Below are 18,794 nucleotides of genomic sequence, written 5' to 3'. Positions count from 1 at the left end.
TCATAGTAGATTAGAAAAATAGCTGCATACGTAATCACCAAGTCATTACGTAAGTAACCAGGACAAGGTGAAAATCACTGGAGTCGAAGCTTCGGTTGGTTCAGCTGCAATCCTTAGATGCTATTGCAGATCCTTCCCAGTTAACAAGCTTTGAAATTTAAGCGACTCCAACAATATTCACACATTGCTAAATCTCTGAGAAAATGTGGATAATGGGCCAAATATATAAAAATATTCAGCAGCAATGGGTGGGTAGATGGATGACCTCAGTTTATTACGGCGGTCGTTCCTCCATACAATACAAGAGAAATAAAGGATATCGAGAATTTACTTCATTATTTTCTTTTCCTGGAATAAGAATTCCTGCCAATCACCAATGTCGAATGCCTTATTTGAATGCCTTATTGGCAGATAATCTCTAAGACAAGACAAGACAAGACAAGTAGCAATTGTAATGATGCAGATGCTAAGCAGGAGGTTAAACTTGATTACTACCTAATACATGAAGAGATTATCATTTACTCACAGTTATATTAATTTGGATATATTCTACTTCAAATATATACCCCCTTCAGCAGAATACATCATTTTATACAAAATATTAAATTCCCTGCAAACAGCCCTTCATTTAAAACTTATCTCCATTAAGGAAATTACCCATTAATCAACTGCATTAAAATGAAGGAATCCGATAATTCCAGAAGTGGAAGGAAAACAAGGAAGAAAGAAAATATAGAAATTATAAACTTCGAATATCAAATAATGACTGACTGTTACACAAATCAATAGAAATGAACACCGAGCAGATATTTCGAATAAACGATTTCCGGAAATGATTTTCTAATTGGAAAAAGCAATAGATAAACCAAAAATGGAAAAGCTCATTAGACAATTGATTTTTATTAGTATATATATTAATGGTTTCCGGAAATTGGATGTTTTAGTCAATAAACATTTTCTTCATATCAAGAGGTGGGTAAAAGGGTACGATATTCTTCTCGGAGAGTTCTTTCCGTCACTTCAAACCCTTACTACACTTCATATGATTTTGATATAAAACTTATTCCTCTTTCTCCTGAAAATATCTCCAGTAATATACAGCTTGTCCCAGCGTGAAGTCTACACTCCACTTAAACGCAGATGAAGTCAGTACATTGCTAAAATGGCGGGGATAATAAATATAAAAAACTAAATATAATATTTGGTAAGGAATATCGTGTTGTTATACGGAAATAGATTATCAATTAATCTGTTGATAATTTTGTAGCGTACTTTGTTAATTATTGCAATGAATAAAAAACAACACATTTTTAAACAAGATTGTTTATTAACACAATCAAAAGAAATACGTTTAAAAAACAAACTGTCTTGGCAAACTCTATGGATATATAAACTCAATAATAATAATAATCACAAACTAGAGAAGATTTCTGATAATGATATTTAGTAATAATTCAGATTAAAATACTATTAATCATGACCAAACAGAAAAAAATAGAAAAACAAATTCACGCATATAACTACCACCCTTTGGTAGTTAATACAAAGAGAATGAAATTGCAAACCATAACATGAATTGCTCATCAATTAACAAAATCGTAAAAAGCTAAGCAAGATTAATAATCACAGCAACAAATCAACAACTGAATTTATTTATTGCTTGAAAAATCTGGTGTTTGCAAAATATTTTATTATGTTAATATGGCTAATTACATTAATATTTTCAAATTATGAAATTTCTATTTAGGAATCTATTTTTTGCGAAGGCATTGGTATTTTGGGGTACAATAAAGGGACTTGATTCTTTTCAAAGCGAAAGAACTGTACAGATTATGTGTAGAAAAGTACGGATGAAAACATTTATTTAATAACCTGATTTAGGTTTCCCAACGCATTATTCAAATACATGTAGCAAGACTCGTGTTAAAAGTAAGATTTCTTCCTTATAGTTCTAAAAAAACATATTTAGAAAAATTAGTTTATTAATGATGTCAGAAATCGCATTAATAAAATTATTTTTACTTTTTAGACAAATGTTACAATTGCGTATAAAACCAATTTTTCCTGAATGTGAAGAAATATGTTTTTTACACAGCCGTTTTCAACAAAAAAAGGTTTCTAGTGTAAAGTAATAAACGATTTTTAAAACAAACTCTACAGGAAAATGACTTTGGAACTTTCAAAAAAAAAGCTTCTCCTGACGGCTTGTGTAAACTAATGAAAGTATACCCCCAGATTTTACAGAAAAATTGGTTTTTCTTAGTACCAACCAGTGAATGGCTTTCCAGTTCGCTTAATTTAGAAAATAATCTGGCAAAATTTCACAATAAAAGATCATCCATGACTGAATTAAAAACTCGCTTTCAAATTTGAAATTTCAACGATACCAAAAATTTTGAAATATAGATACTTCTGCTGATTATCAAGTGCTAAATGTCTTTTTATCCTATTTACCTATAAAAGTACCTTACCACAGCTTTCAAAAACAATCAAGAAGATTGTTTTTTCTTGAATGTGAACGAAAAATGACTTAGCAAGTTACTTCATCGTGCAATGCCTTCCAACAAGTTACGCGACAGAATGGTATCTCCTATGTGTAACATAATTCTCTTTAAAAGTTGATATCGAAAAGTATTTGCCTCACGTTGCGTAAGAGAGATTTCTAATTTTGAGCCAAGAAGTGATTTTTAAGGTTATCAGTCGAGGTAATTCCCTATCCCATTTGCTAATTAAGTATTTGGTAGCGTATGTTGTGGATTACTCGCTAAATAACGATAACAAAGATCACATTTCAAAATAAAATTGTGTATTAATCACATGTAATAAGATAAATCAGAAAACAGCTTACAAAAATACGTTAACAAGAACACTTGTCTTCGCAAACCCTATAAATTTATAAACAAACAATAATCACAAAGTACAACAGAAATTTTGATAGAATAATAAGTAATCTTTAAGATTAAACACTATTAAATATTATAAAACAGTTAAAAAGAGAAAAGAAATACATGTTTAAGTAACATCCACTTGAAGTTTTAAAAAAGATAAACTGCAAATCATAGCATGAATTGTTTAACAATGGTAATCGAGATCACAGCAACAAATTGAAAACTATAAAGGATTAGAGTTCGAAAGATCAGATGATAAACATTTTATCACTCTATTAATATTTTCAAAATATGAACCTTTTATTATAGAACAGAATGCATTTTTGAATTTTTAAATATGCCCACAGTTAATTTATTGATGAGAGGAAATGCTAATTACGTACAATTCGAGAATTCATTGTATTTTGTGAGACTATTAAGTGATTTAAATTCCAAAACACAAACAGCTGATTTTCTATAGTAGAGAAGGTATGAATGTAAAATACGAAATTTTACATTTTGAATTTTGATGACAAATCATTCGTGTTTGAAAAAAATGATTTATCGCATATAAAGGCAGGACATTTGAGAGATTAATTATAGGATCATAATAAACATAGAAGTCGTTCCTTAATAAAAGTAAACGTAGTTAAGTATGTCTCTTGATATAGAAGGTTCAAGAACATTTTATACAAGCAAATGGGTTTTGCAAAGTATAGCATGAAAGTCTGTCATAAACTCGGGCTTCAATTCTACAAACAAATATTAAATATAAAGAATTTTCCATAATATTGTATAACTAACAGTAATAAAATTCTTTTATTTTTCGAAGACTTTCATATATTGTACATGAGAAACATTTATACTGAGGATGAATTAAGGTCTTTTCAAGTAACTCAACCCTAAAAGTATCGCAACAAGATACACAGGAAAAATGGTTATGTGAAGTCTAAATTATTATTTTCCAATTAATATCGAGAAATCGTCTGTGAATTCATTAATGGCAATACAATCTGCCTATTCTTGAAAACAGATGACGTCATACTAAATAGTAAAAGATTTTACTGAGTAAGAACCAGTAAATGGCTTTACAAGTCGCATATCAAATTATTTGCTACAAACTTCATAACATTTCTCCTGAGTGTGAACTAATAAATGGCATAAAGAACAGATTCGTAAATAGTTCGCCAAAATTACACAAGAAAATTCGTTTTACTGATTATGAATTAATATATATCTTTTCAGGGTGCATGACTGTGAAAATTCCTTTCCACAACTCTGACAAGAGTATGGCTTTTCTTGGGTGGGAAAAACTAAATGCCTTTTGAGGACACCTGAGTAGGAAAATGCCTTTGCACATTTCTCATGAGAGAATGGCTTTTTCTTTAGTGTGAACTATTAAATGAGATTTTAAGTTGCCTGAGTGTGAAAATGCTTTCCCACAAGTTTCACAGGAGAATGGTCTTTCTTGAGTATGAACTATCAAATGGGATTTCAAGAAACTTTTCCTTGAAAATGCCTTCCCACAAGTTTCACAGCAGAATGGTGTTTCTTTGGCGTGAATTAATAAATGAGATTTCAAGTTGCTTGACTGAGAAAATGCCTTCCCACAAGTTTCACAGGAGAATGGTTTATCTTTGGTGTGAATTAATAAATGAGATTTCAATGTGCCTGAGTGTGAAAATGCCTTCCCACAAGTTTCACAGGAGAATGGTCTTTCTTGAGTATCAACTATCAAATGAGATTTCAAGTGACTTGTCCTTGCAAATGCCTTCCCACAAGTTTCACAGCAGAATGGTGTTTCTTTGGCGTGAATTAATAAATGAGATTTCAAGTTGCTTGACTGAGAAAATGCCTTCCCACAAGCTTCACAGGAGAATGGTCCTTTTTGTGTATGAACTAACAAATGGGATTTCAAGTCACTTGTCCTGGAAAATGCATTCCCAAAATTTCACAGGAGAATGGTTTTTCTTTGGAGTGAATTAATAAATGAGATTTCAAGTTGCTTGACTGTGAAAATGCCTTCCCACAAGTTTCACAGGAGAATGGTCTTTTTTGAGTATGAACTAACAAATGGGATTTTTTGAGTATGAACTAACAAATGGGATTTCAAGTGATTTGTCCTTGAAAATGCCTTCCCACAAGTTTCACAGGAGAATGGTTTTTCTTTGGTGTGAATTAATAAATGAGATTTCAAGTTGCTTGACTGTGAAAATGCCTTCCCACAAGTTTCACAGGAAAATGGTTTTTCTTTGGTGTGAATTAATAAATGAGATTTCAAGTTGCTTGACTGAGAAAATGCCTTTCCACAAGTTTCACAGGAGAATAGTTTTTCTTTGGTGTGAATTAATAAATGAGATTTCAAGTTGCTTGACTGAGAAAATGCCTTTCCACAAGTTTCACAGGAGAATGGTTTTTCTTTGGTGTGAATTAATAAATGAGATTTCAAGTTGCCTGACTGAGAAAATGCCTTCCCACAAGCTTCACAGGAAAATGGTCTTTTTTGAGTATGAACTAACAAATGGGATTTCATGTCACTCGTCCTTGAAAATGCCTTCCCACAAGTTTCACAGGAGAATGGTTTTTCTTTGGTGTGAATTAATAAATGAGATTTCAAGTTGCCTGAGTGTGAAAATGCCTTCCCACAAGTTTCACAGGAGAATGGTCTTTTTTGAGTATGAACTAACAAATGGGATTTCAAGTGATTTGTCCTTGAAAATGCCTTCCCACAAATTTCACAGGAGAATGGTATTTCTTTAGCGTGAATTAATAAATGAGATTTCAAGTTGCCTGACTGAGAAAATGCCTTCCCACAAGCTTCACAGGAAAATGGTCTTTCTTGAGTATGAACTATCAAATGAGATTTCAAGTGACTTGTCCTTGAAAATGCCTTTCCACAAGTTTCACAGGAGAATGGATTTTCTTTGGTGTGAATTAATAAATGAGATTTCAAGTTGCTTGACTGAGAAAATGCCTTTCCACAAGTTTCACAGGAGAATGGTTTTTCTTTGGTGTGAATTAATAAATGAGATTTCAAGTTGCCTGACTGAGAAAATGCCTTCCCACAAGCTTTACAGGAGAATGGTCTCTCTTGAGTATGAACTAACAAATGGGATTTCAACTGACCTGACCGTGAAAATGACTTCCAGCAAGTCTTACAGCAGAATGGTCTTTCTTGACTATGAACTATCAAATGGGATTTCAAGTGACTTGTCCTTGAAAATGCCTTCCCACAAGTTTCACAGGAGAATGGTCTTTTTTGACTATGTTCATGGGATTTCCGGTCACTTTTACGTGAAAACGATTTACCCGACATTTCTCATAAAGGAGTGGTTTTTTTGAGTGTGAACTAACAAATGTATTTTAATTTCCTTGATATTGAAATTGTTTGGCACACGTTGCACAAGTGAAAGGCTTATTGTGAACGAATGTGTGGTTTTTAAAATTACGGATTTTGTGAATGATTTACCACAAATTTCGTAAGTTAATTGTTGAGAATTATTGTGAACTAATGAGTCTTTGCATCTACCATATTTCAAATATGATTTTCTACAGATATTAAAAGATATCGTTTTCGCTAAGCATGACTAATCACATGTGTCTTCAGCTTACTTAATTTCTTACTGTAAAAGAGAAAAGGGAAAGGCGTTCTTTGTGCGTTCGATATGTCATCCTGTTTATGAAATCTGTTTCAACGTTTTACACCTGAAATATTTTTTTTTGAGTGTATATCAATAAACTTTACCTCTGTTATTTTTGAAAAATCAAAACTGATATCTTGTACAACTTCTAGATTTAGTTTTGCATAAATTACTTTTTAATAGTTCGTTCATGATGTCGTTTTTAAACTACGTCGTTTTTCAGTATTACTTTTTAATTACAAGAGCTGGTTGAGGAATCATTTTTACATTAATATTGATAGAAGGGGAGCAGCTTCATCTTTTCTTCTTTGCCTGCATTAGCTACTTTTTAGTTATTTACTTTCCTACAAAAAATTTAATATGAAGAATAATAAACAGTTTTTACAAAGACAAAAATTACTTATAACAAAAATGTTCTTTGGAATACTCTACGTTTTACACAAAGCTCTAGCATACAATTTTCTGAAAATAATAAATAATGTTTGAAGCATTAATTACATGAAACTTCGAACGTTTTAATAGCCCCAATTGTAGTCATAAAGTTTAGTTAATTATAAATCTATATAATAAAGAATTTATTTCGTAAGAGGTTTAGCAAAAATTTTCATTGATGTAGTTTCAGTGATTTCAGTGAAAATTTTCTGTTAGAGTGATAATTTTCTTCACTTTTCCCTTCAGTAAGGAAGGATAGAAAACAATAATGCAGTATGATAAGCCATGAATATCAAATTTATAAAACGTTGGATGTATAAATAATGTAAAGCTCATAACTGCAAAATTTTATTTTTATATGAATAATTGAATGTATTTTTCACGATTCGTTTTGTAATTGAAATTATTTTTATACTGAATCATTGGATTTTGTTATGCCTCCAGAGTCAAAATTTTTACACTTCGGGACATATCAATGCTGTGCGATCTCAATGCAATCAAAAGGTAATTGTTATATCCTTCATACAGAACGTGCTCAGTAACTGAGTAAGTCACGGAATCAGACTGGAATGTCCTCAAAGTGCAATGATGAACGAAGCTATAAACCCACACGAGACAATAACTACTGGTGAATGCAAAGGAATTTGTTGAATTGCATACGAGGCTGGAGTAGCCCGCACCCGGCTAATGTGAATATTCAGAGCTCTGCTCGTGTGAATGAGAGTCACATCCCTACAAAATCGTAAACGGCCACGGAGCGTTCAATCTACTAGCAAGGAATGTTAAACCGAATGCAAGTCGACTTTCGAAGTCCTGAGGGCGCAACTTGTGTTTCGCTGTTATCTGAAATGGGTAGAAATGCAGAATCTTGTGTAGAATGTTCCACTCAGTTGTGTAATGCACACCCATGTAGCTGAATACAACACGAGCACTACAGGAACCAACGCTGTTTTTCATAGCCTGCTCCATAAAGGCAGTAGCAAACTTCATTCACTTGTGATCTGACTGTTTTTCGGACTCTGCCACCGCTAACTCCCAACGAACCTGTTTCTTCAAAACTACTCTTCATTCATCGCAACGCACGTGGAGATAGTGGATTTCGGCGAAAATTGTTAAGGCAAAGAAATTAGCGGTAGACAACACAGCATAGCAATTGTTTAGGTTGTACAGGTTGATGAGCAAAGCACGTTAGGGCAAGGTTAGTGTCATCATCATCACTGCGGAAGGTATTAAAAAGAAAGAAGGGAAACACATCGTGTCTATCTTTTTAAACCCTTATGACTAATGGAGAGTTGCAAGATATGCAAAATTCACCTACTTGGTATTTACAACGCCCTTGTTGGCGAATTTTGAATTTTTTTTTCTTCTCTCAGATATAGCTTCTGCACAATGTCTTCCTGCAAACTTTCTGCAAAATTTCTTGCAAAAATAATACAATTAGGATTCTAAAAAGTTCAATTCTACTAAAACCTTGTTAAGCGACATCCAGCGACTTAAACGCTTGGAGCGTTTAAGTGGCTGGATGTCGCTTAACAAGGTTTTAATTAACAGAAACACTTTAATTTTGATCATCACCCTGTATATTAGAAATAAGGTAGGTACTAGCATTGAACTTTGTAGAATCCTAATTGTATTATTTTTATTACACTATTTCAATAGCAGCGCAACAGTTATTATATTGTTTTATCTTATTCAAATAAGATCTCAAACAACCATTATAAACCATTATATCTTATCTAGATATTTTCAGAAGGAATAAGAAAGGATTCACACAGCCAATGCCTTAGATATATCAAGAAAAACGAGTGATGTGTGCATTCCTTTATTTATACCACTAAAGTGTTTTTTTTTGAACTCCAACAGCACATTTTCCGTTTCCAATCCGGATCTGAACCAGTATTGGTTAGACGCGTAAAAGGATATGTAATCTAGGTAACTATTTAATCGGTTTTCTATTTGGATCTCAATAACCTTTGAGACTGTCGATAATACAGATATTGGACTGTAATTTCTAATATCATTTCTGTTATCTCCTTTGAATATGCAAGGACTGCAGCAGTCATAGCTTTCTATAAATTTCCTATGTCCTAAAGATTTATTAATATGTAGAAACTTTACTGTACGTTTTGGACATTTATATGAATATAACCCCATCACACACGCACCTTTTACTCCGATTATCATATTCTTTACTTCATCCTCTTTTATTGCATGTAATTGAAATGTATTATTTATTCACAGGAGGTCACTTACGTACTTCGCCCTGTCTATACGGTCAAAATCAGAATTCCCATAGTTGTTAAAATCGATCCTTCATTTCGAAATAAACAGCGTAGTCTTCTTTGGCCTCTGGGATTCTTCCTATCAGAATTCTATTTTTATTGTATAATTTTCCTTTAGACCTAATAATTTTTAATTCATCTGTAATCCAGCGTATGTGATTATCCCTTATTACGCAGCTTTTAATTTATTATGATTTGCCATCTGCATATTTAATTATTTTGATGAGTTCATCATATAATTTTTTTACATTTATTAGGTCATCGTCTGATAGTTTGTAAATTTTCATATACAGGTAACCCTCGTATAACGCGGCTGTTAGGGTCCATAGAAATGCCACGTTATATAAATCGCGTTATGAGAGTTAAGTACTGAAATCGTTTTTTTTTTCTAGTTATATAAACGACAATGATATATCCAACAAAAAAAAATTATTTAATTCAGGTACTTCATATAAGTTAAGAAAACATAAACTGTGAAACAAAATGCATAGTATAAACTTATACAAATTGCACATAAACTTCATTGCATATAATGCATAAATGTTTTAGGCATTTAAAATAAAGTGCATATTTTAATCGTCATCAGTAGTATGGGAGCCACATTAAACCAGATCAAGTTCAAGATAAGATAAGGAATCGTGACTTCATTAGTTGTTCAGATGATGACATAATTGTGTGCATGACGTCATAAGTTTGAAATATTTGGAATTTTTCTGGGGAACATATTTGTCAGTGATGTCACGTTGTTAGTATAGTTCGCGTATGGAATTGTGGGTGTTGGTTAGAGATAAGGATTCGTGTGGTGATTGGTGGAGCAGTTTAAACCAAATAGGGTTAATGGAGAAAACAATGTCAGTGTCGTGGATGTGTGTTGTTGTCAGATGAAAATAAGTGACATAATTTGTTAGTTGTAAATAAGTGACGTATTGTTTTGAATGAAAGAGGAAGATATAATAGTGGATAAGGATACGTGGTGTGATTAGTGGGACACTTTAAACCATATAGGGGTAGGGTGAATGGGGAAAGCGACGTCACTGTCGTGGATCGTGAGATGAGATGTTGTTGTGAGATGAAGATAAATGAACGGTCTGCATATGGCATTGTGTGTGATGGTTAGAGATAAGATAGCGCAGTGGTCGCCAAAGTGGTCGATATAACATTGTTAGGGATCGATAGAAAAATATAAGACATCATTGTATGGGTAATATTTATTTCGGTTAACTTGGATTACCTCCATCCTGAATGACAACGCAATTAAGAGTGAATCGTAGGAACACTGATATGAATAAGACCTGTAAGATGGAGCAAGGTCATGAAAATAGTTATGGAGGCCAATCAAGTAGGCCAAAATGACGTATTTACCAATTAACAGATGTGTGGTGGTTCCCGCTCGGCCGACGCGGCGGGAGCGAGATGGCAACACGTGCGGGGTCGCTTATTTACTTATACTTACACGTATTCGATTCCAGTCTCATTTTTGACATTGACATACAAGTGAGCCTTAATGTTCTAAAATTCTTCAACATACATATTATAATTCAATCGTTATTCATTCACGAACTAAACTTCTCTATGTTGAAGAGTTGAGCAGCGCTGGTAGTAATACCAGTGATATTAATCCCAGTAGTTTATTAATATCACTACTAATACCAGTGATATTACTAGTGATAGCAATAGTAGTAGTAATAGTAATATAATAATATATACTATATTATACATACAATAAACACTGTAACTATAAAATAAACAATCTAAAAACTCACATAAGCATCTTTTTCGCTTATCCTATTATAATTACGTAAGAGTAAAATAGACGGGGTCGATAAAACATCAAAAAACTCTTGAACGGGTCGATGGTCAAAGAAGTTTGGTGACCCCTGAGATAGAGTATGGAATGTTTGGAATTTCAATGGGAGCCCTCATTTGTTAGGGACATCCTTTTGTGTGTGTTTGGTTTGCATAAAGCGTTGTGGGTGTAGTTAGAGATAAGGAATCATGTCGTGATTGGTGGGCAGTTCAAATCAAATAGGGGGTAGGGTAAATGGGTGAAGCGACATGTGTCATGAGTGTGTGTGTGCTGTTATCAGATGTAGATAAGTGACATAATTTGTTAGTTGTAAATAAGTGACATTATTGTTTTGAATGCAAAAGGAAGATATATTAGTGGATAAGGATTTATGGTGTGATTGGTGGGACACTTTAAACTAAATAAGGGAATGGTGAATGGGTGAAGTGACGTCGCTCTCACGGATGTGTTTTATTGGGAGATGTAGATAAGTGAATACTTTCTGTATGGAATTGTGGGTGATGGTAGAGATAAGATAGAGTTTGCAATGTTTGGAATTTTGCTGGGGCCCATCTGTTAGTGACATCATGTAGAGTGTTTTCATTTGCGTATGATGGTTACAGATAAGATATCTTGGATTTCACTGGGGAGTGCCCCATCTGCCATTGATGTCACTTTCGCTTGTCTATAGTTGGCAGTATAATTTTCCAATAGACCTGTTCTAAAAAGTTAATTATAGGCTATCATTGGTGTCCCCCTCTCTCAAACACACATATACCTTTTTCTTGTCAATAGTTGAGTATGGGAATTCTTAGTTTAGAATCGAGATGATGGCAGCATTTTAAAAAAAATAATAATAATAAATGGAGATTTTAATGGATTACAAGAAATTTTGTATGTAGTCTAGAAAAATTCTATTGATAATTTAGATTAACTTACATTTTTTCCAGAATGGCTCTTCTGAATGCCAATAGATATTCCAAAATAGTTGAATTATAGCCATATATCCACAGCACAACACACAAGGGTTGAAAGAACGAAATTTCTGTAAATAAAAATCTAGTGGACTACTTATTCCTTTAGATTTTCTCTCCGTTTGGTACTCTTCATTAATTTCATTCGCATTGAGGTCATACTATGTTTTTCCCTCAGCAGTGAGGTTAAATCTCAACATGTCTTTATCATGATTAATATCCTCCCTTTTGATGTTTTGCGATTCTTTGTTTTTCTTGTGACACCAACATTCTATTAGAGATTATCAGTTTGGGATTTTCAAGTATGTGAACGATAACTCAAACAATGTCCATAGGTACCATTAGACAATTTTCTAAAATAGTTAATTGCAGGATATCAGTTTCCCCACTTTTTTTACAATAATTAAACAGAATTGCATTAAGGTATAAAGTTATGGATTTATATATCAACTTGTAATCAGAATAACGGAGTAAAGTTTCACTGTGAAAAACACAACACACATCTTTGTTCATTTAAGTTACAAATGCATATTTTATATTGTTGAAATATTAAATCAACAATATGCTCCTCCCGCTTTATTCCAAACTGATGAACAAATATACTAGTCTGTTGGAGACATATACAGATATAGCAATAAAATTGTTACTATTTAATTCATTTGTACTTTATTCATTTCAAAAGAGACAATTACATTATTAGCTATCACATCTGTCTTTTTTTTTCGTTCTCCAAACGGAATAGTATGTGTTGTCAAGTTTTTAAAAAAAAAACGTTTTGACTGCCAGTCACATGTTTTTAAACTTTTATCATGTACAATGTTTGAAAAGAAAACAAAAGTGTACCTTCTCTTTATTTTTGAAAACACTATAAAAGTCTTTGCCTATTTTCTTCTCGTTAGATTGTATGAACATTAATTTATCCTGTCTTCTCGCTCACCAAATTTGTATTTGTGTTATCTGCACAGTATACGACACCTTTTGTTATTTTCTACATGAAGGTTTTTAAGTGTTTTAGTAATGTGATAGGTTAAAACATCTACTGTCTCTCTGTAAAATAACCAAATTCTAACAGTCGTACTCAAAGTGTGACTTTTTTTTTCATCTGGTCGAGGTATCTACAGATATAATAACAAAATTGTCACTTTTCAGGTGAAATCTTCTCCATTAAAAATTCTGGCTATTAATTTAATACTTGATTCCTTATGCTTCCAAGAGTTGACAGTTTCTTGAAATATTTAAGAGTTTGCATGAACAAACAAGACTTTTAATTCACTGAGTGGATTTTAAAAAAAAAGTATCTGGTTAGTTTGTGGCAAGAAATTTCACAAGAAGAAAAAATATATACTGTATGTGGTCTTACTTAAATTTGTATAACACATCAACGACCCATAATTTGTTCATTTAAATTTACACATTTCATTTGAGCGAAATATTAATCACCACTTGTATTTACTGAATCTAACATACAGAAAATAAATAAAGTGAAAAATACAATCTATTTTTTGTTCCATAATCTTCTTATTGTTAAATTTGTGATGTTGTTCAAAGGTTCTTCCCATGGTTGCGGAATTTCCATCATGTTGTTTTCGACAATGTGACATCTCAATTTTTATTCATTTGTGATCGTTGGGAATTTGTTACTGTGGTAAAATTAAGGGTTACATTTTAATTTTTTTTAAACCAATACATATATTTTTGAGCATTGTTAAAAGCATAAAACCTATCATTATGTTTCCAAAAACATATAAAAGTACATGGTATGTTTTCATGTTTTGGGAATCCAATTTCATTTAAATCAAGAACAGGTCTCCCTATTAACTTCGTTAATGTTTTTGATTTTACTCTTCCTCTGGCAAGCAATATTTGATTTTGCATGTTCATTCTATTATCCATTCTCCTAGTTTGTCCAGAGATAGTTACCCAATTTCCCAGTTCAGCTGATGGTTATATTTTATTAACCACGAATTCTGTGTTTTAACTTTTTCAGGTAATTCTTTCCAACTACACAGTGATTTTGTCATGGCATATCTTACAATAATTCCATCAGAAATACAAATTTCTTCACGAAATAAAGTTGAAGTCTTATTCAAAAGAAATTGCACATCAATAATAACAATGAGAACTGAAACTTCGTATTTATCACCCTCTGTAGATTTTTCATTTTCGTTTTCCCTCATTCTTCTTACATTATTTCATTTGGCACCACAAAGAAATAGTTATTTATTATTATTTCAGTGATTATTAGCTCTGATCTTATATTTTATATTAAATTTCTGTTACAAATTCCAAACAATTAGAACTTTACACAAAGAAACCTTCAAAGAATTTTTTTGGCTCATCCATTATTTTTACTTTACTGGACATAAAACACCAAAACACAATACAATACAATACAATAGCAGCGGTGGATGAATGATTGCCTTAGGTACAAAGTCACTCGACTCGACTGTTTTTCATTATAGAACTGTTTACCCTACCCTACCCTGACCATTCCCTCAAAAATGAAAGTTTTTCGCAGATGACTCATGGACATGTTTTCGCATGCTGTTGGATATACTGTTCAATGTGTTTTTTATCTTACTTTGTGTGGGAAAAAACAAAATTTGTATTTGTTATCTGCAGAGTAGAAAACTTTTTTCTATAAAAAACCTTTAAGAATTTAAGTCATGTTTTTGCATTAAATTACCTGTTGTCTCTCTGTAAAAACATCAAATTCTAAAAGTTTGGGTTTTTGAGTATGTGAACAAAATGTTTACAGATAACCCAGACAATGTCAATAGACAATTTTCTAAAATAATTAATTACATGGATATCAGTATATACTTTTTTTCCGTTCCTGGCATTAATTTCACAGTAGTGATTTTTTTTACAATAATTAAACAGAATTGCTTTAAGATATAAAGTTATGGATTTAAATATCAAATTCTAATCAGAATAAATGAGTAAAAACTTCACTGTGGAAAAACACAACAACAACAACACCCGTCTTTGTTCATTTAAGTTTAAAATTGCATATTTTATTTTGCTGAAATACTATTTACAAGTATATTCACAGAGAAAATTAGAAACATGTAATTACCTAAAAAACCTCACAATATTTAGTGTGCACTGTTAACATTTTCCAGAGTTCAATAAAGAAAATGTTCATTACTCACTGTTTCTTGGTTACATTACATCAAAATAGATGGTCACACAAAAGACCAACTTTTGCGTGACCAACTATACAACAAATTGTGTATATCTTTCTTTATATACACAATCAGTTTTTGTATAATGCTCATAAATATCCCAAACTAAAGAATCTTTATCACATTGAATAAAATCTTGTAAGTCTAATTTTACCATTCATGAATTTAGATGATTAGCTATGATTTTTCCCATGATACAAATTGCTGGTAATTCAGTTTCCAAAAACAGTAAATGATTATCAATGTCGTATACATTTTTGGTGAAAATCTCTCAGCTTCTTCACAACTAATAGAGAAAACTTTACATCCAACAGCTCCTGTATCATCGAGCATTAGTTCCCCATCTTGGCATTTCAGAATATAACAGTCACCAAGGTCCATTTCGTAATCAACTCTTTTTTGCAAGTAGCCCAGGATATCAGACCACTTCCTAAGTAATTTTTCCCAAGTGGTCCTGGATAAATACATCACAATGTCTTCTAAAATAATAACAGGTTTCCATCTTTTTAGAGCTATGTGAAGAGTTTTGTCTCATGTTATTTTCATGAAGAAAGAAAATTTCAGAGACTTTTGTAGTTCTCATTATTTTACTTTACTGGACGCAAAACACCACAACACAATACGATAGTTGAACCTGATGAACGAATTGCAGTAACTGAAAAGGCAATTGACTTGATTGTTTTTCCTTATAGTACTGTTTACCTGACCCTTACCATTCCTTCAAAAATGAAACTTTCACGCAGATGACTCACATACGTTTTCACGTGCTGGTGGATTTGATGTTGATGTGAGTTTATCTTACTTTGTGACATCATGGGGCATACCTTATATCTGTGCGTCGAATGGTATTCTATATTATTTATCCTTTTTATGATAAGTATTTTTATCCTCAAACAGTGTTTTTGATGTTAGAGCATACGACTAGTTCTCCCACTCATATGTCTAAAATTGTAAGGATGGAAAAAATATATATATACCATTAGGTGATGATGGTGAAAGGGAGATCGAGAGATTGACAGTGGCCTTTCATTCAATGCTTCCTCTCATCCCCCACCTCTCCTCAAAGATGTCTACTTACCCAAGGGAGATCAGTGAGCTCACCATTTGTAGATATCTGTTAGTGAAGTCATGTCAAACTGATAACCAGGGAGATGAGCAAGCTAGCCATTTGTGGATGTCCAAAATTGTTGGGATGGAAAAAAATAGCATTATGTGGTGGAGGTGAAAGGGTAGTCTAGAGCTTGACAGTGGTCTTCCCTGCAATGAACCCCCACCCTCCAGAAGATATCTGCTCCTCCAAGGGGAGATGAGTGAGCTCATCTAAAGAGAACTCTAAACTAAATTCCCATACCTAATAACAGGAATGAAATACCCCAAACCTATATTGGAAAATTCGTACTGCCAACTATAGGCAACCAAAGACAAAACGTGACGTCAATCATAGATGCATGTCACCCTGGGAAATTTCAAGATATCTTATCTCTAACCTCACCCACAAACCCATTCGCAAACAAAAACACTATGTGGTGTCACCAAGACATATGTTCCCCAGAAAATTCCAAACTCATAAAGTCACGATTTCTTATCTCTAACCATCACCCAGAAGGCCATATGCAAACAAAACACAAAGGATGTCACAGATGGGGGCCCATAGCGAAATTGCAAACATTCCATACTCCATCTTCTCTCTACCATCACCCACAATTCCATACACAAACCATACACTTATCTACATCTGATAACAAGACATCCAGGACACTGACGTCGCTTCCCCTATTCACGCTACCCCTATTTTGTCCATAGTGTCCCACCACTCACGCCACAAATTCTTATCCACTAATATATCTTATTTTTCCATTCAAAACAATAACATGACTTATTTACAACTAACAAATTATGTCACTTATCTATATCACATAACAACTCGCACATCCAGGACACTGATGCCATTTCCCCCATTCATCCTACCCCCATTTTGTTCAGTGTTCCAGGCAATCAAGACACAATTCCTTATCTCTAACCATCACTCACAATTCCATATGTTAACAAAACAAACAACGTAACGTCACTGGCACATGTTCCCCAGAAAATTCCACACTCAGGACATCACACACAATGACGACAATCATCTTAGCTACGAATGACGTCACGATTCTTTTCTTTAACCATCGCCCCAATTTCATAGGCGAACAAAACAACGTGACGTCACTTACACATCTTCCCCTAGGGAAAAAATCAAACATTCCAATACCATGACGTCACTCACACAATGACGTCATTATCTTATCAACCAATCACGTCACGATTCCTTATCATATTTTGATATTGTCAGAAGTTACACCCCTACTACTCGCGTTGATATAGGGTTACTACAATTTGTAGACCACGTTATATCGAAATTGCGTTGTATAACTAAATACAGTTAACCCGCGTTATACGAGGGTTAACTGTATTTCACAAATATATTCTAATTTCGGTAATATCAGTACTAACAGTATTGCCCATATCACTACTGTTCGGCACAATCTCTCTGCAGTAGAATAGATAGGTGGTCATTTTTATTAGACAGATTGCAGATAGATATCTCATAGGATAGTTCATTTCGTATAAATATGTGCTCAACACAATTCGGTGAATTGCTAGCTTCTCTATTACCTTCTGTCTATGCAAGAAACCCATGTGAAGAAAATATACTTTCATATTCTTCAATTTTCCTATTATTTTTATTTAAATACAAATTTATATCACCCGTTAGTATAATATTCTTACGTTTTTAATGTTTTCAGAGCATTATTTTAGTCAGAAAAAATAGATCAAGTATGCTATCATGTGCACGATATATGGCCAATGCAAGTATATATTTTACTAAATAAATGATTATAATTTCAGCACTGAGTGTAATATACGTAGTTGAACAGTATTTTATTTATAGTGTAAAGGATTATTCTGCATTGAAGCTTATAATCCTAACAGTGATGAAAGGTATCGTAATGAACGTGAGAATATCCACCAATTTCAAGTTATTGGATTCATTTCTCACTTAATACTAGTATATTTATACATCGTTCAATTGCTGAGAAGAGCAACAAAAGTTACTAGTGGTGTACCTCAAGGGTCTGTTTTGGGTCCATTGCTGTTTAATTTGTATGTAAATGATATCTGGAGAGGTCTGAATGGTGATGTGCAGTTGTTTGCAGATGATGCAAAGTTGGGCAGAGCTATCAGGAGTAGTTTGGATGCTGTAGCTTTGGAGGATGTGAATACACTGTCCGAATGGGTAAATAAGTGGAGATGTCAATTCAATGTTTCAAAGTGTAAGGTTTTGAAATTTGGGAAGCTGAGATGGGATGTAAAGTACACAATCGGTGCGAATATCTTGGAAGAGGTAGAGGAAATGAGAGATCTGGGAGTGATTGTAGACAAGGACCTAAAATTTCGGGAACACGTTGCTAAAATAGTGAAGACAACACAGCGGATAATAGGAATGATGCGGAGGACATCGACTTGTACAAGTAAGAATGTTATGGTTCCTTTGTATAAGGCTTTGATCAGGCCACATATGGATTACTGTGCACAGATCTGGTCACCTGTTTTCAAAAAGATGAAATTGCGTTGGAAAAAGTT

This window comes from Typopeltis vanoorti, chromosome 17, assembly GCF_054136105.1.
Source record: "Typopeltis vanoorti isolate ZY-2024b chromosome 17, IOZ_Tvanoo_1.0, whole genome shotgun sequence".
In the NCBI taxonomy this organism is placed as follows: domain Eukaryota; kingdom Metazoa; phylum Arthropoda; class Arachnida; order Uropygi; family Thelyphonidae; genus Typopeltis; species Typopeltis vanoorti.
Note: the sequence above shows the minus strand (reverse complement) of the source record.